The sequence below is a fragment of the Candoia aspera genome, chromosome 3 (genome assembly GCF_035149785.1).
Source record: "Candoia aspera isolate rCanAsp1 chromosome 3, rCanAsp1.hap2, whole genome shotgun sequence".
NCBI lineage: Eukaryota > Metazoa > Chordata > Lepidosauria > Squamata > Boidae > Candoia > Candoia aspera.
Genome location: NC_086155.1, coordinates 12,226,433 through 12,249,690, shown reverse-complemented (window position 1 = coordinate 12,249,690; position 23,258 = coordinate 12,226,433). Strand labels below are relative to the sequence as shown.

Here is a 23,258-nt window from a genome sequence, read left to right as displayed (position 1 = left end):
TTCTACACCAGAGCAATCATCTGGTGCTACTTCAAATGTAGTCACTGTGATGCAAATGTGGCTGGTTTTGAAATGAGGGAGTTTCTATTATTTCTGATGTTATGAAGACTTAAAATGGCTGTGGAGTCTGCACACTCAATTGTTTTACTCTGCGATTTGAAATTGTGTGGTGGGGGAGTGGCACCCAGACAGTTTCATCCACATTTAACCCTCCTACATTTTCTCACTGCTTCTTCCATTTTTTTTCTTAATACCAAAAACAATAATAATACCCACACACAAAGAAGGAAAGATAGAATTGCTGAATAAAATCCTCGGATTAGTAGCTTCAGGAGCTGTCCACCTGAAGTAGTCTAAACCTTTGATTTTTCTGGAGTTACTGTTTTCCTGCAGTCCAAGGAAAAATGATATTTTGGAGCCCTGTCTTCAGAGTTTAGATGAAACAGAGTGACATTGGAATTTAAGAATGAAGGCCTGCCTGTGTTGCCTTGAACAATTTTCATAGACTGGCATTCTTTGTACCAAGGATTAGTAGGAGATTTATGAGGCTGCCTTGGGGTGAGGTTTAGCTCAGTCTCCTGCCTACTTTTTAAAAATTCTCACATTTAATTTAATTTAATTTAGTCGACATATGGCCACCCAACTTGTAAATTGCGACCTTGGGCAGTAAACATAGGATAAAATCAGTACAAAAACAATATACAAACCAAAAACATGACAAAACCAAGCCCAGCCCATAAGCATTCCATATTAAATCATTTCAGATGGGCTCATCCACCATCCTGGTCCAGTGCCAATGGGAAAAGCTAGGACCTTGTAATTTCATAGCAGTTTGGCCTGGGGAAGTACAACCACATCTAGAACTAAAGATGGAAGCTCCCAGCATTCAGGGGCCTCAACACACCGAGTGACCTGGTCTTGCTAGGGTTGAGCCAAAGTTTGTTCTTCCCCATTCAGACCCCTCACAGCCTCCAGACAGAGAAAGAACCTTGGTGACTTCATGTGATTGGTGAGAGGTCGAGATATATAACCAAATATCATCAGTATACTGATGATGCACGACCCCCAATTAATGGATGACCTCACTCCGCCGCCTCACATAGATGTTAAATAGAAGTGGAGAATGTAGAGCTATGAGGGACCACACAGTAGGGTCTAGGGCTAGGCCCCTCCCCTCCTAGCAATATCACCTGGAACCACTCCTGAAGGAAGGAGAAGCGCTGCACACCATGCCTCCCACGCTTAACCCCAGAGACAGTCTGGAAGGATTCAGTGATTGATGGTATTGAAAGGCACAGAGAGCTCAAGGAAGGCCAGGATGGATATATCACCCCATCCTGATCCTGCCCAAGAACATCTACAAGTGTGATCAATGCTGTCTCAGTACTACATCCTGGTCTGAAACCTGACTGAAAAACGTCCAGGTAATCAGTTTCTTCCATGGTGCTTTGAAGCTGCAAAATAACCACATTCTCAACAAGCTTCCCTAAAATGGGAAGGTTGGAGACTAGACAAAAATTGTCCAATACTGTTGGATCCAGCAATGGCTTCTAGAGGAGGAGATGGACAACTGCTTCTTTAAGAGCTTGTAGAATGACTCCCGCCCTCAAGGATGCATCCATCACTGCCTGGATCCAACCATGCATCTTCTCCCAGAAGGCCTTGATCAACCGCTGGTCTGATATATAGGTGGTCATGCTCACAGCACTGAGGACCTTGTTCACTTCCTCAAGACCCACAGATTCAAACTCTTCCCAGATAACCAAGCCAGAACATGTCTCAATCGACTCCAAAGGGCCTTCACAGCCAGGGTGCAATGACTTTATCTGATGCCTAGAATATTCTTCACAGCAGCCCTACAGCTGTTCCCCTGGCTCTGTTTAGGGACTGGGTCACCCTAGACAGGGCTCATGGTTGGCTATCTGAGGAGCTGATAGAGCAGAAAAATATGTTTTGCTGCCCTTGTTGCCATGCAGAAAATCTCAATAAAAGATTTTGAGCTGTGTTTGATGGGATATGGTCTTAGTCCAGCAGCACTCTAGGGTTCTCTTCTGTTGCTTCATCTCCCAGAGTTCCTTAGAGAACCAAGGGGCTCCCCGGGAGCCACATCCAAAGAGAGGTCTGCAAGGGTACAATCCAAAGGCCATCATTGCATTCTCATTCCAGGCAGTGGCGGAGACCTGAGACGAGCTGCACAGAAGCTTAGAATAACCCAGGTTCCGCCAGGTGCCTGGCACAAACCAGCTGAATAGGTCCTTCTTCCTACAGTCTAACAGAGTGATCCTGACCTCGACAAATAGTGATACTCCCCCTCTCCAGCTCACTTTGCTACCAAGACAAACAGATACAATGTGTGACCTCCACTGCAAGTTGGGTCCTCAGTAATCTGGGTCAAGTCCACAGTTGCCATGGTGGCTGTGAACTCCCAATCCACCTTAGGCTTTGCACCCAAGGAAGGCAAATTGAAGTCCTGTCAAACCATGAGACTGGGGAACTTTTCTGTTAACCCAGGCACAATGCTGAGCAGCTTGACTAGGAAAGACGCCAGGAGGCTGGTATAACAGTGGCAGTCCCCTCTCATTGCTGGTACCCACCTAATCAGCAGGGTCTCACATTCACTTTTCTCCAGGCAGTGACTTTAAAGCCACCAGAGACTCCTAGATGGCAATAGCTTCTCTGCCACCCATGCCCTGGGGTTGCAGCGAGTGGCACACAGATTGTGAATGATAGATGCCGTTCTACAGGCTGACTTTGCATTGAATAGTAACATCCAAAAGCCCAGGACACTGAGGAATTGGGCCTTGGGGTTGAGTTCAGAGGGCTGACCCCTGTCTCCCACCATACCTCTTCTTGCCCATCTCCACCATGATGCTATTGCCTGACTCCACAGCCTCTTCTGACCCCTACTACCCCCACCCTCCCAAAGTTAAAGGCTCCCATCATAAAACCTGATCAACTGGCTGTTAACTGAGTCTTCAGGATGCTTCAGCACCTTGTGTTTTTTATGAAGTTAAAATTCGCCTTGCATATAAGTTACTGTTGTAACAAATAGTTCAAACCTCATTTGGAAAAGATTTTGACTCTGGAGGGCCAGTTTGGCAGAGCGGTTTGGCGGCACAGCAGACCAGCAGAAAGACAGACCTGCGGACCCACCTTGGAGGACCAGCCAGGCAGAACGGGGGTGCGGCTGCTCAGCGGACCAGCTGTGCAGTGAGCTGGCAGAACAGACTTGGAGGGCCGGCCTGGTGGAGTGGGTCGACGACCAGCGAGATGGCGAACCGACAGACCGACCAGGGAGACCCCAGGATAGACCCAGAGGCACAGGCCTGGGCATAACAGACCTCGGGGACATGGAGTGGGCGTGGAGTGGGCTTGGCATGGAGATCTTGGCCATCCCCTTCCTACCTGCCTGGAAAAGGTGGAGAGCTGTGGGGGCCCCTCCAATGTGAATGAGGACCCCCTCCTAGGGTGAGAGATGAGGGGGGGGTCTGGTAGTGTCTGACGGTGTGGGAGAGCACTTACCTCCTGAGTGAGAGGCAGGAGGTGAGGGGGAGTGAATGAGATGCCCCTGGCCGACCAGTGAGAGAGGAGGAACTGGGAGCATTGTGATTGAAGACTGAACGACTGAAGAGTAAATAAGTGAGTGATGGCTGGGCCTGGACAGCTCCGAGAGCGTGAGCTGGTGTGCCAGAGGGCCTGCCATTGCCCTGTGGATAATTGTGTTTGTGTAAGAGTGTGTGAGTGGATGGAGGGACCTCTATTCCAAGTTGGGGACTCCGGAAGTGCAGGAGTGGGACTGAGAGGAGTCTCCGGGGGGTGCAGGGCAGGTCATGTTATTGAGGTGGTGACGGGTAGGGGACGCTATGGTGGGAGCCAGAGGGCTGGCCATCTATGGGGAAGACGCCCCCGGTGTTTGTTACCGGTGGCGTGTTCTGGCCCTCTGTGCTCAGACCCAGGCCCTGGTCAGCAGATCCATAGGGGCCTGGTCTCCGGCTGCTGCTACTCAATGCCAGGTCTGTTAACAACAAAGCCCCCCTCATATGTGACTTGATCATGGAGGAGGGGGCAGACCTGGCATGTATTACCGAAACCTGGCTGGGCCCTGAAGCGGGGATGCCCATTTTGGAAATGTGCCCAGCTGGGTTTACGGCATGACACCAGGGCAGGGGTGAAGGAGTGGCAGTCGTCATCCAAGAGTCTCTGGTGGCCTTCAGGGGCCCTGCTCCGCAAGTGGCTGGCTGTGAGACCCTGTTCTTCAAGTTGGGTGCCCGAGAGCAGTTGGGAGTGTTGCTGCTGTACCAGCCTCCCTGCTGCGTGGCAACCTCCCTGCCTGAGCTGCTGGAGGCTGTCTCAGGGTTGGCAGTGGAGTTCCCCAGGCTTATGGCTCTCGGGGACTTCAACCTGCCATCCCTTGGGCATGCCTTGGAGGCAGCTCGGGAGTTCATGGCTACCATGGCAGCCATGGGCCTGACTCAGATTATTTGGGACCCAACTCGAGACAGTGGCCTCACCCCGGTCTTAGTTTTCTTGTCGGAGCAGTGGCAAAGTGACCTGAGGGGAGAGTTACAGCTATCCCCATTGTCATGGTCAGATCACACCCTGGTGGCCCTGAGATTCTCTTATGCTGCCCCCCTCCCCAGGGAAGCGGGACCCATTTGACTGGTCCACCCCCGGCGACTGATGGACCTGGCAGGGTTTCAGAGGGAGCTGGGGGTTATACCTGACCATCTGCTGCATGGTCCAGTGGAGGCCCTGGCCGCTGCCTGGAATAGGGAGGCGACTGGAGCCTTGGACAGGATCGCGCCTGTGCGACCTCTCTTGCCTCATCGTACCCAATGCTCCCTGTGGTTTACAGAGGAGCTGAGGGTTTGGAAGAGGACTAAGAGAAGTCTAGAGTGCCGCTGGAGGAAGGCCAAATCCGACTGAACGCTGGTTAGAGCTGCCATTAAGGCCTACCTGGTGGCGATAAGAGCGGCAAAGCGCCAATACTTCTCCGCCCTTATTGTGTCTGCAGAATGCCACCCAACGGCCCTGTTTAATCCCTTTTGGGAAAGGTGGGTGCAGTGACCCACCTACAGGGCCGTGCAGAGGAGTTTTCGGAGCATCTGCAAGACAAAATCGCTCAGATCCGCTCTACATTAGACTCCAAGCATGACACATGGTCTGTGGAGATACCAAGAGAGTGTACTTACCATGTTATCTGGGGACAATTTGATCCTGTTGGACCCGAGGAAGTGGACAGGATCCTCTGGACTGTAAATGCCACCACTTGTCATCTAGACCCATGTCCCTCCTGGATGGTGAAGGCAGCTCGGGAGGTGACATGTGGCTGGGTCCAGGCGATGGTCAATACATCCTTGAGGGAGGGGGTGTTCCCAACTGCCTTTAAGGAGGTGCTGGTATAACCCCTCCTCATGAAACCATCGCTGGACCCTACTGTACTGGATAATTTCCATCCAGTCTCCCACCTCCCCTTTTTGGGGAAGATGGTTGAGAAAGTGGTGGCATTACAGCTCCAGAGGGTTCTGGAGGAAACGGATTATCTAGACCCCTTTCAGTCAGGTTTCAGGCCCGGATATGGGACGGAAACGGCATTGGTCACACTTATGGATGATCTTAGGCGGGAGCAGGATGGGGGTAGTGCATCAATCCTTGCTCTTCTTGACCTCTCAGTGGCTTTCGATACCATCGACCATGGTATCCTTTTGGGATGGCTCAGGGAGTTGGGGGTGGGCTGCATGGTTCTGTGCTGGTTCACCTCCTTCCTCCAGGGCCCATCCCAATTGGTGGTGATAGGGAGTGAGAGATCCAACCCTCGACCCCTCCTTTGTGGGGTGCTGCAGGGTTCAGTTCTCTCTCCTCTCCTATTTAACATCTACAGAAACCGCTGGGTGAGATCATCCGTCACCATGGGATGAGGTATCATCAATATGCTGACCATACTCAGTTGTGTATCTCCATCCTGGGTGAAGAAAGTGATGCTGTGACCACCCTCTCCGAGTGTCTGGGGGCTGTGAGGGTCTGGATGGGGAACAACAGGCTTCGGCTGAAACCTGGTAAGACGGAGTGGCTGGGGGTTAAGGGCTCTGCCGTATCCGGGACTTTGTCATCTTTGGTTCTGGATGGGGTTGGCTGCCCCAGACAGACCCGGTGTGTAACTTGGGGGACCACGTGGACTCACGGCTCCTGCTCAAAGAGCAGGTGGCAGCTGTGGCCAGAAGGGCCTTTGCACAACTGCGTGTTGTGCACCAGTTACGCCCTTTCCTGGATCGGGAGGCCCTTCGGACAGTCACTCATGCCCTTGTTATCTCCCATATAGACTGTTGCAATGTGCCCTACATGGGGCTACCCTTGAAGAGTATCCGGAAGCTTCAGCTGGTCCAGAATGTGGCTGTGCGGGCTATTTTTGGTGCCCCTAGAAGGGCGCATATAACACCTTTGCTTCGCGAGCTGCACTGGATACCAGTTTGCTTCTGGGTCCAATTCAAGGTGTTGGCTATCACCTTTAAAGCCCTACATGGCATGGGACCGGGTTACCTGAGGGACCGTCTCTTCCCACTTCATCAGCCCGCCCCACCTGGACATGCAGAGAGGGCATGCTGCGGACCCCATCTGCAAGAGAATTCCATCTGGCGGGGTCCAGGAGGTGGGCCTTCTCTGCAGTGGTGCCTGCCCTTTTGAACATCTTGCCCCCGGAGGTGAGATTAGCCCCATCGCTCCTAGCCTTCCGGAGGGAATTGAAGACCTGGCTCTGCCATCGGGCTTTGGGCAGGGAGGAGAATAATCATACTTGGGGTTGGCTAGTGCCTTGAAGTGCCCCTCCTACGCAAGGACTGAATGAGACCATAGCCATCGGGATTTTATTATACTTGGTAGTTTTTAAAATTGTTTTTAGTCTATATTTTATATTGGAATTTTATTGAATAGTTATTGTTTTATGCTGTAAACTGCCCAGAGTCCCTGTGTTCGGAGGAGATGGGCGGTGACAAATTTGATAAATAATAAATAAATAAATAAAATTTGCTTTTCCAGCAAAGGGGAGAGTTTATTGAAACTCTCATTTATTGTTTTATTGAAAAGTACTTCCTTTCCTTTCTCCCATGTTTCTTTGTAACAAGATGTAGAGAATGACAATGCCAAATGATGTCAGTGCAAATTCCCAAGTGTTTTTAGTAGATAAGTGGGATCTTGGTATGGACAACTGGGTTTGCGACAAAACTTTACATTGTGGTGTAGTTCCGTTTACTGTTTTGGAGCTGGGCATGTTCCTAGGGGTCATGCAACATAGATAAAAATGGGCAAGGCTTTGATTGTGCTGTTGTGGCCACCATCTGGACTTTTTTTTTTACTTCCCCTCTCCTGTGGTCTCAAGACATGTCTGATTTGTTGTTTTAAGGGTCTCCCTTTAGGTTTCTTGTGTTTCTGCAACGTTAGATACCCCAGACTTGCTGATAGTTTTTTGGTGGTGCTGTTTTGGTTACTTTAGAACAGCGTTTTTCAAACTTGGCAACTTTAAGATGTGTGAACTTCGACTCCCAGAATTCCTCTTCAACTCTAAGAAGCATGCTGCCTGGAGAATTGTGGGAGTCGAAGTCCACACATCTTAAAGTTGCCAAGGATTAAAAACACTGCTGTAGAACCTATATGTCAGGCTGTATTTTAGAAATAATGTCACTATAAGGCAGAAGAATTTCAGCAGAGTGTTATTCATAGGTAAAATGCCCACTGTGGTGAGTTTTAAAATAAAATAAAAGTAAATAATTCTACCATTTTTGTAATAAAAATGTAATACAGGTAATCCTCACTAGATGACTATTCGTTCAGCAACCAAAGTTACAATGAAAAAATGGACTTATGACCGGTCCTCACAGTTACCATTGCTGCAGTATCCCCAGGGTCATGTGATCAAAATTTGGGTGCTTGGCAACCAGCGTGCATTTACGATGGTTGAAGCGTCCCACCTATCTCTGCCCCCCCATCTCTGGGCTGCCCTGCACAGCATGGCCAAGATGAAGAGGCCACTGTGTTCTGCTGCCACGCCCCTCCAGGGGAGTGACTGTGGGGGGGGCTCTGTCAGCACTGGGCTCTCCCAGGCCCCTCACCACTGCCCCCCGCTGCTGCCCCCACTGCCCCTGGGATGAGGAGGAGGAAGTAGGAGGAAGATCTGCTGGGTTGTTTATTAGATTATTTAATTTGGGCTGTCTGTTTGATTTAACATTTTTAGCTGTTTTTATGTTCTTTCTACAGTAGTTTTGTTCACCACCCAGATTCCACTGGAGCTGGGCAACTGATATATTAAAATAAAATAAAATAAAAATATTTTTAATACAGCTTGTTCATCTCTTTATATGATTGTAGTCTGTTTGTAAGGGCTTTTCACAGACTGCATTTTTAGCATCTACTTAAAAATGTAACATTGCAAGCAATTTGCAAATATGAGTCTTGTGTAAGTCAGAAAGCCAGGAATGGCTGCAACATTACTCACGGCAACCTTCCATAATATGTGGAACTGAATCCCCAAAGGCAGCACATTTACTCATAGGTTAGGAATACACAACATAGTTAATGAAATCTGTTAGCAGTATGGCAGCAACATTTGCCCAAAGTGCTAAGTTCGTTAGTATTAATTTTTGTTAGGTGTGGTGTTTTGTTTTGTTTTTATATAGTTTAGGGTGCTCTGCAAATTCAATCCATTCGCTTCGTTTATGTTTCAGGGGTGTGTACAAACTCAGATAACGGGTTTAATTCATTAACCAGGTTAACAACATTGTGTGAATAGAGCTGTTGAAGGCACGTTCTAAGATACATTAGGGGATTAGGGACAGGATGTGGCTGACTAGAGTTGTGCTGTGTGCATGTTCTTCTGTGTCTGGTGGAGTCTGATGATGTTATGCCTCAAACAAAGATCCTTGAGAAGCCGTGCAGATGACATATGTAACTCAGTGGAGGTGTGCGCCTGTTTGGACCCAGGCTGAGCTGCATCATCCAGATACCATGAGCCGTCACCAAAGATCAGATAAGGTGAACCACACTTGTGAGGACTTCTAGAGCAGTAGCTGGTATTGAGAAATGAGGCAGAAATAAAACAGGGGAAGGAAGCATTCTGCCTAGTGTAGAGAGACTTTTTTTCCCCCCTAGGTGGGGGTTTGTAAATTTGACTTGGCTTGTGGTGCTGCTGGTACAGAATGATCATTGGAGAGGCACAGCTGACCTTTGCTTGTATTTTCTTACAACTTAAGAATAGAACATCTTAGGCAAAACAACCATTCCACTAAGAGAAACAACTCAGAGGTGGCAGCACTTAGATGACCTTGGCCAATCCTGAACAAGCGAAGCTAGGTTGAATATGGTTAGTGGATGGGAGACCACCAGGAAATTCCACGGCTATAGGCTAAACTGGGAAGTCCAAAAAGTATTCTGGAGAAAGATAGCGGGAACTGCTTCCTTACTGGTTCCCTGAAAACTTGGTCATGCCCATCTACTGGCATCAAGCTCAACTTGTCAGGGACTTTCTTTTTTTAAAGAAAGGCTTTCTCTTTTTAAAGAAAAAAGAAATCCTGCACCAGTAGAGTACAGTACCGGTTCTCAGATGTTTATCCTAGCTTTCCCCCCACCCCCCTCGTGAGAGTTAGGGCAGCTTTTCTGTCTACAGGAACTCTGCTTTCAGACTGGTGATTTTTGGAAGGCTTATTAATATGGCTGCCTTCAACTTCAATTAATATTGGAGAATTAGCCAATATTACAGGCTCTTGGTTCTGCAGCACTGCCTTTTCAGAAATAGCTGTGGGTATGACTCCTTCCAAGCCTAAGGGTCTCTGGCAATACTCTTTACTCTTCCCCCAAACTCTTGCCATTGCTTTTGAAGTTTTCTACCCCATCTTTCAGCTGAATGATACATCAGGGCAGCTAATAACAGACAGCAGCAGCAGAGGATAAAACCGAGTCTAGTGCAGGGATGTTCTGCCTTTGGGCTGATGAGTGGATTGTAGGGGGAGTTTCTGGGTAGGATGGCTTTGCTCCAGCTTTGCAATCCCAGATAGATGGACACGACAGATTGGAGGGCTCTGATTGCAGGCCAGTCTAGAAAAGAAGCTGCTCCAATGTGTCCTTTGGGGTTCAGAGATACCTGCTATGGTAGCCACCCCTACAGTTCTGAAAGCTTATATATGGGGGGAGCTGGGAAATTGAGCTACAAACTAGGAGTCTCAGGTTCAAGTCTCCCCTCTGCTAGACTCTCTCAACACACACACACCCATCTGCTTGGCGGAGGGGTAATATGGGAAGAAATGCATGAAAAGCATTTTTAAGGGTTTCAAATGCAGAGTAACTGGGAAATTGGCATCCACTGTCCTTGAGGTGAGTTCGACTACAGTTCCCATAATCTCCAGTAGCCTCATGTGGTGCAGAGTGGTAGGTGGCAGTATTGCAACTGAAACTCTCCCCAGGACCCGAGTTCGATCCCAGCGGAAGCTGGGTTCTCTCTCGGGTAGCCAGCTCAGGTTGATTCAGCCTTCCATCCTTCCGAGGTCGGTAAAATGAGCACCCAGCTTGCTGGGGAAGGTGACGACTGGGGAAGGCAATGGCAAACCACCCTGCTATAGTTGCCAAGAAAACGTCGTGAAAGCAGCGTCCCCCCAAAGGGTCAGACATGACTCGGTGCTTGCACAGGGGACCTTTCACCTTTTCCCGTAATCTCCAGCCACTGCATCCTGCTGGCCAGTAATTTATAATCCAAGGTCTGCCGGGGACAGGAGACTGGGGGCAGCTCTGCAAAGTGATGCTTCTGATGTTACTCCCAGTAGGACCAGATGCAGCTGATAACTTGAAGGCAGTATTACTCACTGCAGACAGGCTGCAGGTAATTGTACTGGTTCTTTAAGCCAAATGAAAATAATAATAAAGGATGCCTATAAGGCCAACAATCTAATAATATTCCCGTCATAGGCTAGACACTTCAAAGGGCTTTTCTTTATACCTCAAGAATGCTCCTTGTGCCTCCTTTCAAAAATCCTTCCAGAACCCCTGTAAGGTTACCACAGCCTTTGTTGATTTATGAGACCTATATCCTGCCTTTTGTTAGGAGCTCAAGGCAGCATGCAGAGTCATCCTCCTCCATTTCTGCTACAACAATCCTGTGAGATAGGTTGACTGAGAGAAAGTAACTGTCTGAAAGTCACCCAAAGATCTTCTAGGATTGAGAGGGGACTAGAAGCTGGGTGTCCCCACCTTGGACACCTTCACCACTATAACCTGTTGGCTTTCAAAACTATTTCTATCCTGCCTTCCCTTTAGGGAGGCCCAGTTTGGTGTAGTGGTCAAGGCACCAGGCCCTGACGCACAAAGCCAGCTGGGTGACTTTGGGCCAGTCACTCTCTCTCAGTCCTAGGAAGCAGGCAACAGCAAACCACTTCCCCAGAAACCCTGCTAAGAAACTGCAGGGACTTGTCCAGGCAGTCACCAGGAGTCAACACTGACTTGAAGGTGCCAAAAACATGCCCTTCTCACAGTCCTGCACGCCCTAGTCACCTCCCGTTTGGACTATTGCAATGCGTTCTACATGGGGCTGCCCTTGAAGAGTATCCAGAAGCTTCAGTTGCTTCAAAATGCAGCAGCCCACATAGTTTTGTGCAAGCCTAGATTTGTGCATGTGTCACCTCTCTTGCAGGAGCTGCATTGGTTGCCAATTTGCTTCCGGGTCCAATTCAAGGTGCTGGTTGTCACCTTTAAAGCCCTTCATGGCTTGGGGCCAGGTTATCTGCAGGACCTGCTTTCCCCAGTCATATCCACCTGGCCCACTGGAGCGGGGAGGTAGGGCATGTTGTGGGTACCATCTATGAGGGAAGTACACCTAGTGAGGCCAAGGAAAAGGGCCTTCTCTGTGGTCCCTCCCTCTCTGGAACATCATTCCCCCAGAGATAAGACTGGCCTCCTCCTTGCTCCTTTTCCAGAAGGCCCTGAAGACATTTTGTCAGTGAGCCCAGGGACCCCAGGTTGCTTTGGAGCCAATCAAGTGAATGTGAATGTGTTTGCTGCCGCCATGGGGGAGTATCTGTCGTGTTTTTATGGTTTTTAATTCTGTAAGCCACCCGGAGTTACTGTGTGTGAGTTGGGTGGTGTTGTAAGTTTGTTAAATAAATAAATCCCGAGCGATTTCCCTCTAGTTCCTCATTATGGCCATCTAGCGCTCCTTTCCTGCATTTTTCCCCAGAAGAACAGCCCTGTGAGGCAAGTTGGACAGAGAAAGAGTGACTGACTTAAAGTTTGCTTCCATGTTTGAGGAAGGGTTTGAGCCTGTGTCTCCCCACTCTTAATCCAGCACTTTAACTATATACCACACCACATTGGCCATGTGACTTTGCCTGGAGCTGTGCAACAACTTCCAGGGGTTGGGGCTGAGCTGCAACCACAGGTTAGGAATCAAGAGCAGCTACAGGCCTTCTCTTAGTCATGTACAGTACATGTTTGCTTCCCTCTGTTCTTTTTGCCACAGTTCAGTGTTTCCCTGGATGACACCCCCTGTCCAAATATATCTTATCCCTCACATTTCCTTATCAGTGTGACCAAAGGCCACACAGACTGAAAATACTGGGAATATGGCCCAAAATATACAGAGGGCACCAGGCTCATAAGTAGGAATACTTCATAGCATTTAATGCACAAAGTGTTCTTTGCTATGCTAGGTCCTGCTAGCACAGTGTTTCTCAACCTTGGGAACTTTAAGATGTGTGGACTTCAATTCCCAGAATTCCCCAGCCAGCACACTGTGGCATTCAGGGCTTAAAGGTGATAATCAGCACCTTGAATTGCACCTGGAAAGAAACTGGAAGCCATTGCAGTTCATGCAACAGTTGTGTAACATGGGCAAACTATGGGGCACCCAAAACTGCATATGCTGCTGTATTCTGGACCAGTTTTAATTTCCCGATGGACTTCAAGGGTAGCCCCATATAGAGCGCATTGCAGTAATCCAACCAGGAAGTGACCAGGACATGAGTGCAGTGGCCAATATGTCAACACCATCAATTTATACTGCCACTTTTCTCATATTCCCAGCCAATGTAACAAATACAATAAAAAGAAATAGGGGCAAAATCAGGAGGGTTCAGAATAGTACAACAGTAGCATTCTGGAGAAGAAGCAAAGAGAAGAATGAGGTCTTGGGTGATTCAGCTGCTAGAATAATCCAAGGGTGGCCCAACTAAGGCATTTCCCAAAGCTTGGCTGTATTGGAATCGAGGAACCAACGGATGCTGCAAATGTTCATTAAATGGAAATACCAGATTATAAAACAGCTTATCATTGATATGGGCTCCTGGGATCCACACGTGGAATATAATTGAATGTTGCCTTTGTTCGTTTAGAAGTCAAATTCCCTGTAGAAGAAAATTTCATTTGCTTTGTGTGGCCTGACCAAGGAGTGTTATAATCCAGATCCAGGACAAAAGTCTGAAAATCTTTCGCTGTAGTAATTAGGTTGCAAAGCTTGGGATGTTAGTCCCTGAAATCAACAGCCAGTGCAGGATAGATTAATGTTTGTATACTCATACATTTTAAATTAAACACTTATGTGTAATAGCACATAACTTCATAAGATAAATCCAGATGTTTGTCTTTTCTTAGAAGTAATGTGATTCTCTGGACCTGATATGCACTCCATATGTCTCTAGGAGTAAGACGCTTGAACAGTTGTGGCTTGAATTCTACTTATGCCAGAAAGTGAAGTTTTTTTCTGGATCAGAGACAAAGAACCTTTTTGTGTCCCACATGTTCCCACCTCATTCCCCAAGTCTTGTGAGATTTGGGGAAATACCATGTGAGATGACCAAGTTCTTGTGAGATTTTGATAAGATTGTGCATGAGATTTATTACAAATTTCAACATTCCAAGACAAAGATTTTAGGAGATTTGGGTTATTTTTATTTAGGGGTGTTTGAAAGGGGGTAACTGCTATGGATATTGCATTGCTGATCCTAGACTAGATTAGATTGATTTGGAAGATGCACTTTTTGGCTTTCACTGTAATATGGCTCCTGGCCCGGTTGGCTAGAGACGTGCAAAATGCTGGAATATCCTGTTCCAATTTCAGAACATGTATGGTTGGAACAGCATATTTTGGCCTCAGAACAGGATATTTGAAATTGAAATGTTTACATGAGAAATATTTTGTACTATTGCCCATTGGCTTTTTTGGGGCAAAAAACTAAGTGGCAAATCATCACCATTCAAACCATAACAAATCTAAAACATGTAGCTGTATTGAAGGTAATGCTTGCTATGTAAGCATTTGTTTGTTTGTTTGTTTGTTTATTTATAAATTTATTCACCGCCCATCTCCACCTCATGGGGGACTCTGGGTGGTTTACAATAAAATGCAGTTAAAATTTAAAACCATTTCAATACAACAATACAATAAAAATAAAAATATAATAAAACCTAAGTGGCAAAAGATTTTAATCAGTCGGTGAGTGTAGGAGGCCTCTCAAAATCACTTAGGGCACTAGCCATCCCCAGGTATAACTATTCCCCTTCCCATTCCAAGCCTGCTGACAAAACCAGGTCTTTAGTCTTTTTCGGAAGTCCAGGAGTGAGGGGGCCTGTCTGACCTCTGAGGGGAGGATGTTCCAAAGGGTGGGAGCTACAGCAGAGAAGGCACGCTTCTGAGACACAGCTAGATGGAATTCTTTTATAGATTGGATCCGTAACATGCCCTCCCTGCATGACCGGGTGGGGCGGGTCGATGTAATAGGGATGAAATGGTCCCTCAGGTAACCTGGCCCCATGCCATGTAGGGCTTTAAAGGTGATAACCAACACCTTGAATTGGACCCGGAAGCAAACTGGGACCCATTGCAGCTCACGCAACAAAGGTGTTATATGTGCAAATCTTGGAACGCCCAAGATTGTCCGTGCGGCTGCATTCTGAACCAGCTGAAGCTTCCGGATACTCTTCAAGGGTAGCCCCATGAAGAGCGCATTACAGTAATCTATATGGGAGATAACCAGGGCATGAGTGACCGTTTGAAGGGCTTCTCATTCCAGGAAGGGGCATAACTGGCGCACAACATGAAATTGCGCAAAGGCCCTCCTAGCCATGGCTGCCACCTGCTCTTCAAGCAGGAGCCGTGAGTTATGCACCAGGTCTGCACCCAAGTTATGAACCAGGTCTGTCTGGGGCAGTGCGGCCCCATCCAGAACTGTTGTTTATTCATTCAGTCGCTTCCGACTCTTCCGACCAGCCCATGCCAGAGCTTCCTGTCGGTCGTCAACACCCCCAGGTCCCCCAGGGATGAGTCCGTCACCTCTAGAATATCATCCATCCATCCATCTTGCCCTTGGTCAGCCCCTCTTCCTTTTGCCTTCCACTCTCCCTAGCATCAGCATCTTCTCCAGGGTGTCCTGTCTTCTCATTATGTGGCCAAAGTATTTCAGGTTGGCCTTTAATATCATTCCCTCAAGTGAGCAGTCTGGCTTGATTTGCTGGACTGATCTTCTTGAAGTCCAAGGGACTCTCAGAATTTTCCTCCAACACCACAGTTCAAAAGCATCGATCTTCCTTCTCTCAGCCTTCCTTATGGTCCAGCTCTCGCAGCCATATGTTACTACGGGGAACACCATTGCTTTAACTATGCGGACCTTTGTTGTCAGTGTGATGTCTCTGCTCTTAACTATTTTATCGAGATTGGTCATTGCTTTTCTCCCAAGGATTAAGCGTCTTCTGATTTCCTGACTGCAGTCAGCATCTGCAGTAATCTTCGCAGCTAGAAATACAAAGTCTTTCACTGCTTCTACGTTTTCTCCCTCTATTTGCCAGTTATCAATCAAGCTGGTTGCCATCATCTTGGTTTTTTTGAGGTTTAGCTGCAAGCCAGCTTTTGCACTTTCTTCTTTCACCTTCATCATAAGGCTCCTCAGTTCCTCTTCGCTTTCAGCCATCAAAGTGGTATCATCTGCATATCTGAGACTGTTAATGTTTCTTCCAGCGATTTTAACTCCAGCCTTGGATTCCTCAAGCCCAGCATGTTGCATGATGTGTTCTGCATACAAATTGAATAGGTAGGGTGAGAGTATACAGCCCTGCCGTACCCCTTTCCCAATCTTAAACCAGTCCGTTGTTCCATGGTCTGTTCTTACTGTTGCTACTTGGTCGTTATACAGATTCTTCAGGAGGCATACAAGATGACTTGGTATCCCCATACCACTAAGAACTTGCCACAATTTGTTATGGTCCACACAGTCAAAGGCTTTAGAATAGTCAATAAAAGAGAAATAGATGTTTTTCTGAAACTCCCTGGCCTTTTCCATTATCCATCGGATATTGGCAATTTGGTCCCTAGTTCCTCTGCCTTTTCTAAACCCAGCTTGTACATCTGGCAATTCTCAATCCATGAATTGCTGAAGTCTACCTTGCAGGATCTTGAGCATTACCTTACTGGCATGTGAAATGAGTGCCACTGTTCGATAGTTTGAACATTCTTTAGTGTTTCCCTTTTTTGGTATGAGGATATAAGTTGATTTTTTCCAATCTGATGGTCATTCTTGTGTTTTCCAAATTTGCTGGCATATAGCATGCATTACCTTGACAGCATCATCTTGCAAGATTTTGAACAGTTCAGCTGGGATGCCATTGTCTCCTGCTGCCTTGTTATTAGAAATGCTTCTTAAGGCCCACTCAACCTCACTCTTCAGGATGTCTGGCTCTAGCTCACTGACCACACCATCAAAGCTATCCCCGATATTGTTATCCTTCCTATACGGGTCTTCCGTATATTCTTGCCACCTTTTCTTGATCTCTTCTTCTTCTGTTAGGTCCTTGCCATCTTTGTTTTTGATCATACCCATTTTGGCCTGGAATTTACCTCCGATGTTTCTAATTTTCTGGAAGAGGTCTCTTGTCCTTCCTATTCTATTGTCTTCTTCCACTTCCGCGCATTGCTTCTTTAAAAATAATTCCTTATCTCTTCTGGCTAACCTCTGGAATTTTGCATTTAATTGGGCATATCTCCCCCTATCACTGTAGCCTTTTGCTTTCCTTCTTTCTTGGGCTACTTCTAGTGTCTCAGCAGACAGCCATTTTACCTTCTTGGTTTTCTCTTTCTTTGGGATGTATTTTGTTGCCGCCTCCTGAACAATGTTGTGGACTTCTGTCCATAGTTTTTCCGGGACCCTATCTACTAAGTCCAGTCCCTTAAATCGATTCTTCACCTCCACTGCATATTCCTTAGGAATATTAGTGAGCTCATATCTAGCTGATCTGTGGGTCTTCCCTAATCTCTTTAGTCTGATCCTAAATTGTGCAAGAAGTTCGTGATCGGAACTACAGTCAGCTCCAGGTCTTGTTTTTACTGACTGTATAGATGTCCGCCACCTTTGGCTGCAAAGGATGTAGTCAATCTGATTTCGGTGATGTCCATCTGGTGAAGTCCATGTATAAAGCCGTCTCTTAGGTTGCTGGAAGAGGGTGTTTGTTATGCACATTGAGTTGTCTTGGCAAAATTCTATCAGCCTGTGTCCTGCTTCGTTTTGTTCTCCCAGGCCATGTTTACCTGTAATTCCAGGTGTCATTTGACTGCCCACCTTAGCATTCCAGTCTCCCGTGATGAAAATAACATCTCTTTTAGGCGTGTTGTCCAGTAGGTGCTGCAGATACTCATAGAACTGCTCTACTTCAGCTTCTTCAGCATCTGTGGTTGGGGCATGTATTTGGATCACTGTGATGATAGATGGCTTGCCCTGAATTCGAATTGAGATCATTCTATCATTTTTTGGGATTGTATCCAAGCACTGCTTTCGCCACTTTACTATTAATTATGAAGGCTACTCCATTTCTTCTCTGGTCCTCTTGTCCACAGTAGTAGATCTGGTGGTCATTTGATGTGAAGTGGCCCATTCCAGTCCATTTCAGTTCACTGACGCCCAAAATGTCTATCTTGAATCTTGACATCTCACCAATAACCACATCCAATTTGCCCTGGCTCATAGATCTTACATTCCAGGTTCCAATGGTGTGTTGATCCTTAGAACATCGGGTTCACCGTTCACCACCAGCACCGTTGGCCGCTAGCCGTCCTTTCGGCTTTGAGCTAGCTGCGTCATCACATCTGGGGCTAGTTGAACTCATCCTCTGTTCCTCCCCAGTAGCATTTTGACCATCTTCCGACCTGGGGGTCTCATCTTCCGATGGTATACCGACATATCTCTGGTTGTACTGATCCATTTAGTTTTCATGGCAAGAATACTGGGGTGGGTTGCCATTACCTTCCCCAGGGATTGCGTTTAGTCTGACCTCTCTGTCATGACCTTCCCGTCTTGGGTGTCCCTTCACGGTTTAGCTCATGGCATCGTTGAGGTGCTCAAGCTCCAGCACCATGACAAGGTAACAATCCTTTGCTGAAGTGGAACTTTTTACTTTGTAGAAAATTGTGAAATGCAGTACAATAATGTCTTTATACTGCTAAAGGGAATATGCTTTTTTTTTTTAATTATATGGTATAGTAGTTTGGTGTTCATGCTGCTTTTTCTTCCTGGGAAATCCTTGTGAGGTCCAGCAGCCAGATGTGTAGACTATTTAGCCGTGAGAAATCACGTTGCCCAGGGTGCACCACGAGGAGGCTAGTCTACATTGCACCGAGTTGGGCTGAGAGGTGACTGGCCCAAGGTCACCCAGCTGGCTTTCATGCCTAAGGCGGGACTAGAACTCACAGACTCCTGGTTTCTAGCCCAGAACCTTAACCACTAGACCAAACTGACTCTCTAGGGAATATGCTTATACTTTAGGAAATTTTTCTTTTAAAAATCTATGATATTTATATACTATTTGAAGATTATAAAACAACATGAACCTGCAAGGTTGCAGACTATTCCTTTCTTACAAGGTTTTTGTATTGTAAAAAGTGGCTCTTCCATAGTTTTCTGGGGAGGCCAAAGGATGGCTGCTAATTTTATCTATTTGACAATTCTAAATGTATTTTGATGTTTTGTAATTTTTTTTTGAAAAAAAGGAATTAACCCACTTTGATGCTTTCTTTTTTTAAATACACTGCTGGGACATGAATGTTTTTATGACAGGCAGTCATTATTTAATAAAATGGAGGCTTGCTATATTATGTACTTGGATTACCCCTCACAAATTCATGAATTTCCACCTTATTGTTGTTACAAAAAATAGTAGAGTTGGAATGAATATATATCATAGAATCATAGGGTTGGAAGGGACCTTGGAGATCTTCTAGTCCAACCTCTGCCCAAGGCAGGAATCCTCATGCCATCTTGGACAAATGGTTGTCCAATCTTTTCTTGATAACCTCCAGTGATGGAGCACCCATAATTCCGGGAGGCAAGCTGTTCCACTGCTTAATAGTTCTCACTGCCAGGAAATTCCTCCTTATTTCCAAGATCTCCCTCTGACGAGCTTCCACCCATTGCTTCTTGTCCTACTCACAGGTACTATGGAGAATAAGTTGGCGCCCTCTTCCCTGTGGCAGCCCTTCAAGTATTGGAAGACTGTTGTCATGTCTCTCCTCAGCCTTCTCTTCGTTAAGCTAAAGATACCTAGTTTGTACATATACCTACCTACCTACATGAATGAATGAATGAATGAATGAATGGTATGAATATGTCTTCACTGGCCATCTTTGCAACATATGCTTTGCAACATACTTTGCCTGAGAGAAATATGGGTTGTAGGATTAGGAGTGAATAAATGTCTCCAACTATTAAAAGTGAATAATCATGAAATGTTTTTGGATTTTTGGTTCTAACCTACATTTCTGGGATTTCCTGGTGATCTTCTGCCCAAGTACTAACCAGTATTGACCTGGAAGAAGAACTAAGCAGTAGTTTCTCAAGGTCAGTCAAGGTCCACTTGAAATTGCCACCTATCTGGGGATGCATGTATGTATGTATATATTTATATATATTAAGGATGAACAAATAACTATATCTGGTCCATGCATTTTTGACCAAACATTTGATTCAATTTCTAAATCACTTTGCAAATCCTGTAAACACAAATGCATATAGGAAATTATGTGCATTTTCCTAGGCTGTTTCCCTGAATGAATTTTTTGTTTGCGACTTTCCCTAATGAACGCATTTTTGTTGGCAACTTTGGAGGTGGGAACAATATTGTAAAATCTGGAGAACTGCATATTTGGAAGTACAGCTGATTTTCGAACAGCCTTTCTGGAACATGGGTATTAGTACAGCTTGTTTTATAATATGGACCCCAAATTGTTCCCTGTCCTTAATGGAACTACGGTGTATAACAGGCTCATCTTGCTGAACACTAAAAACGAAAACAAAAACAAACAAAAACAACAGCAATCCTAACAAATACTGTTTAAGGCACTGCTATTTTAAAGGCAGACTCCAGGATCTCTTGGTTAAGCTGTGTTTATTCTGAAGAAAGAAAAAGAGTCTGTACTATCTCACATTCCTCTTCTCAGTATTTCTATTCACTGAATCTTGCCCCCGCAACTTCTTCCTCTTGTTACTGCCGGAAGCTCTGTGATTTGTTTTATGAGACTCATTGACACAGAAATTAATTTCATATGCCTTGCATTTGACCCAGGCGTTTCAGGTCCAAGACTGTAGGAGAGGAGAGAGAAGAACACTCGGTTATGTGTTCCTCCCATATATTTTAAAGGGAGAGTAGAAGAAAGAAAGTGCCTTGGAAGAGAGATGTTTTGTACTACCTTCACTAGGAGTCCAGCTGTCTTGGACGGTGTTCAAGTTCATCCTTTTTGTGCATATTCAGATATCAGTGGAAACATTAAACACTACAGCCTTTCTAAGATAAGTTGCACTGGCAATTGCTTTGTGAACTCCTAGAATTCTTTTTCCATATATTTAAAAAAAAACGACAAAGTGGAGGCTAATTAATTAGAAACCAGAGAACTCCCATCTAATGCTTTAAGCATAGCCATTCTGCAGATGATACACATTGAAGCAAAGGCCTTATCAATTTTTTCTCATAGAATTAGTGTCAATGTTCTCTGTGTTCTTCCTTCCTATCCTATTTCCCTTTCTTCCTATCCTAATCAGTTACTTCAATTGTTTTGTTATGTGTAACTGACAGATGAAGCCATGTCGCTTTTCGGTCTATAACTAACTTTTATGAGTTTGATAGTTGGAAATCCTTGGAGGAGAAACCAGATTTTGTAATAAGATGACAACTTCATAAATTGTTCTTGAAGATTTTTTTTAAAATATGTAAAAAATTTTACTTTTCAAGTGAATTAATACAGTTTCGGGATAAACCTACCATACACCAACTTACCATATATACTCACATGTAAAGCCATACGCAGATAAGCTGATCCTTCAAATTTTCCCCATTGGCTTATCCACGGGTGGTGCATTTTTCATGGTATTTTGGTTAAAAATTTTCAGGGTCTGCTTATCTGCAGATGGGCTGATATGCAAGTATGTGTAAGGTATACAGGTACTTTAAAAGTAAGTACTTTTTTTAAAAAAATAAGCCCACCGCAGATAAGCCAAACCCAATTTTTGGGGTGTATTTTGGCATCTAAAATTCTCAGCTTATCCGTGAGTATACTTCTTTGTTTTTTTGATAGATTTATATCCTGCTTTTAATTCAGGAGCTCAAAGTGGCCTACATAGAACTCCTTTCTCCATTTTTTTCCCCACAGCAGTATTTGGTAAGACAGGTTGGGCAGTTTAACCACTACACCAAGCTGTCTTTTAAGTTGATTGGCCCAGAGTTACCCAAGGAGTTTCCGTGCCTGCAGGCGAACTCGAATCTCAGTCTCTTGGGTGCCATTCTAATGCCTTAATCACAACACCCATTTTGTCTGGAGCTCTATAACAACTTGCCTGGGGTCACTTGGGTTTGTGTAGAGCTGAGGTACAACCATTGATTGGGAATTAAGAGCTAGTTACAGAATCTGGCATTCCCTTTTCTAACTCCTGTACAAATTTGCTTTCCTCTCTGTTCTTTTTGGTTTGGTACTACCCTGGACTGTAGCCTTCCTAATTCCCACCAAACACAGTCTATTCCATATTTACTTGCCAGTGTGACCAGAGGCCATGCAGGCTGAAAATACTGGAGTTTTAGCCCAACACATACCGGGTGCTCTTAATAGGAATGCCTCATAACATTTAATGAACTGGATCCTGTCGTGCAGAGAGTAGACTTACTCCTGGGTCTTCCCAGTACAGGACCAGTTCCACGCTGTAACCACTACATTGTATTGGCTCTCTCCAGGACATACTGTATATGCTTGCAAGCAACATGTTTGCGGTATTCAAGTCATTCCAAATGAGGCAACTCTTTCCTCTTCTACATTGCAACTACTATTCTGTTGAGAATGAGGACTGTCTTCTCTGTTTGGGAAGGCAGAATATGGAAGTATCTCTTGGAGAATCTGTTGGGTCATGGATGACAATAATGCATAGGAATCTGCTGGGATCTATCTTTGGGGCTCAAAATACTTATACTATATATAAGACCAAGCTGTGATTAAAAAAGGATATTTACCTAATAAGAAAGATTTCCCCCCAGTAATTATCTGAAAAGATGTGAGTCCTACGTTCACTGAGAATAATAAAATATGCTATTGGGAAAAGTAAATGGCCAGAGTTGCAAATGGATGTACAGTAGATACTGCTGCTAAATAGCATGGGTACCTTGAAGATTAGTCATTGCTTGGAATGGACTGCTTGCCTGGTGTATTTCACCCTTTTGTAACACGCATGCAGGACATCTCTCTTCTCTTACCTCTTTCCCCCATCACATCTCCATCCGGGTTTGTCCTCCTTTCTCTTCCCACTGTAGCTACCCGTCTACTTATTTTATCACCAGCCAATTTTTTTTTCTTCTCTTTTGCAAAAAGGAGACAGAGGAGTATGTGTGTATGTACTTCGGTGTTTCTGTGGAAGTGTTTTATTCTTATGTGAGAGAATGTTAGTATGTGCAGCTAGGGGATGGATTGGTTTTATAAACAGGGCACCTTATTTTACAGGCAATTAATTTCAATTAGTTATTCGTTTAGTTAATATTAATTCATAATTTTTGTCTTGCTTGGAGCTTCTGGCAGACATAAATATATACACACATATGGACATATGTACACACATGTACAAGTGTGTGCATAGCTTCAATGAGGGAAACCTCCAAGATTGGTTTCAGATGGAACTGACACACCTGAGTTGGGTTGACAAAACTGGGAAATCAAGGATTGCCAAAATGTTTGTCTTTATAATCTTTTTTTTTTTTTTGGTCTATTCTTCCTTTCTGGG

At 45.5% G+C, this 23,258-nt stretch overlaps 2 protein-coding genes across 3 annotated transcripts in view; both read left to right on the top strand.

Moving 5' to 3' along the window:
- TUBB1 (tubulin beta 1 class VI) overlaps positions 1–23,258 on the top strand; it is a 481,315-nt gene that overhangs the window by 235,681 nt on the left and 222,376 nt on the right. The gene's annotated exons all lie outside the window — the stretch shown is intronic.
- The window catches only part of EDN3 (endothelin 3), a 38,284-nt gene that overhangs the window by 3,282 nt on the left and 11,744 nt on the right, over positions 1–23,258 (top strand). The window lies entirely within an intron of this gene.